This window comes from Arachis duranensis, chromosome 10 (assembly GCF_000817695.3).
Source record: "Arachis duranensis cultivar V14167 chromosome 10, aradu.V14167.gnm2.J7QH, whole genome shotgun sequence".
Classification (NCBI taxonomy): Eukaryota; Viridiplantae; Streptophyta; class Magnoliopsida; order Fabales; family Fabaceae; genus Arachis; species Arachis duranensis.
Window position 1 is genome coordinate 66,877,234 of NC_029781.3, and position 1,007 is coordinate 66,878,240.

Sequence of the window (1,007 nt, forward strand, 5' to 3'; positions counted from 1 at the left end):
AGAGTCTTGTGTCTCATTTTAAGTTTGGTGTCAATTGCATATTTCTGTTCTTCTAGCATTTTTCGAATTCATTCATGTGTCTTCATTGATCTTCAAGTTGTTCTTGATGTTTTACTTGCTCTGATCTTTAAATTCTCTTGTTTTGTGTGTTTTGTTGTTTCTCATATGCATTCTCAATTTGTTAGTGTCAGTAGTATACAAACTTCTAAGTTTGGTGTCTTGCATGCATTGTTTATTTGATCTTAGTTTCATTTTGATTATTCCTCATCATTAAGAATTCAAAAAAAATCTTAATTTGTGTCTTTTCAAGTCAATAATACAGAGAATTGAAGATTCAGAACATACAGCAGAGGAATTACACAGAAAAAGCTGGGCGTTCAAAATGCCCAGTGAGGAAGGAAAACTAGCGTTTAAACGCCAGCTAGGGTGCCTGGCTGGGCATTTAACGCCCAAAAGGGTAGCATTTTGGGCGTTAAACGCCAGAATGGATACCATTCTGGGCGTTTAATGCCAGGATGGCACAAGAGGGAAGATTTTGTTTTTAATTAAATTTTTTTTTCAAGTTTCCATAATTTTTCAAAATCAAATCTTTTTCGAATCATATCTTTTCAATCATATACTTTCAAAATCAATTTCTTTCCACTTTTCAAAAATACTTGCTAACAATTAATGTTTTGATTCAACATTTCAAGTGTGTTGCCTTTTCTGTTGAGAAAGGTTTAATATTTGAATCATATCTTTTCTTGTTAGCCAAGTCATTAATTTTAAAAATCAATTTTTTTTAGTTGTTTTTCAATCATATCTCTTTAAAACCATAACTTTTCGATCATATCTTTTTAATCACATCTTTTTCAAAATAGTTTTCAATCATACCTCTTTGATTTCCAATTTTAAAATCTTTTTCAAAATCACTTTATTTCTTTCTCAATCTTAGTTTTCGAAAATCAATTACCATTTTTTCAAAATTTCTTTTAATTAATTCACTTTAATTTTCAAAAATTTCTTCC